Here is a 779-nt window from a genome sequence, read left to right as displayed (position 1 = left end):
GCAGTATTTTTATCTTTGCGCAGTCCCAAGGCGAGCGTAGCGTCACTGATGTTCGAAGAAATGTTGTGACTACAATCCTCTCACGACAATTGAAATTCGTCACGCATAGACTGAAATATAATTCCACTCCAATGATATATAGCAGTACCACATGAGAGCGAATCATAAGGCATTATTTTAATGCATGCGCAAGTACTTTTTGATTTCGACATTGCCTACAGCAAAGCATAAATTGAATTATTCCAAGCGCTTTTTAACCAAATGGGGTTTAGAGGCACTGTTGAATTGTAAATGCGTTACGATGAGAAGAAATATCCTTGTTAACATCTATTGTTGTGTCACCAACCGAAGAATGGCTTCAGAGATATATCTACAAAAGTCATAAAAATGGGAGTGCGGTAAGCTACAAAGGAGTAAATTAATTGCAGTCAGCGATAAGTCGAACTATGCTTACCAGGGTTCCAAAAGTCGTGCTCTTGGACAGACTAGCTGCCAAATGGACTGTCCCAAAAAAAGGAGCATATGAAAAGGTCTAGACGCACCTTCGTACTAGACTTCGGTACTGGTTCCACCATCTGAGGGATATTATGACAGCAACATCTTCTGTGGAATCAAAAACTCAATATCGCGAGGGATTTTAACCAGAAGGTTTTGCTGTGACATCTTTTTCTACTGGTTAGATCAAAACTACAACTCCAGTTTTAATATCAATTCCACAGTGTGCGAGGGAATAGGCAAAAATGTTGAGTGCAAAGACGTGGTTTCGTGGATCGGATTTT

The sequence above is a fragment of the Echinococcus granulosus genome, assembly GCF_000524195.1.
Source record: "Echinococcus granulosus chromosome Unknown EG_S00111, whole genome shotgun sequence".
NCBI classification, from domain to species: domain Eukaryota; kingdom Metazoa; phylum Platyhelminthes; class Cestoda; order Cyclophyllidea; family Taeniidae; genus Echinococcus; species Echinococcus granulosus.
Note: the sequence above shows the minus strand (reverse complement) of the source record.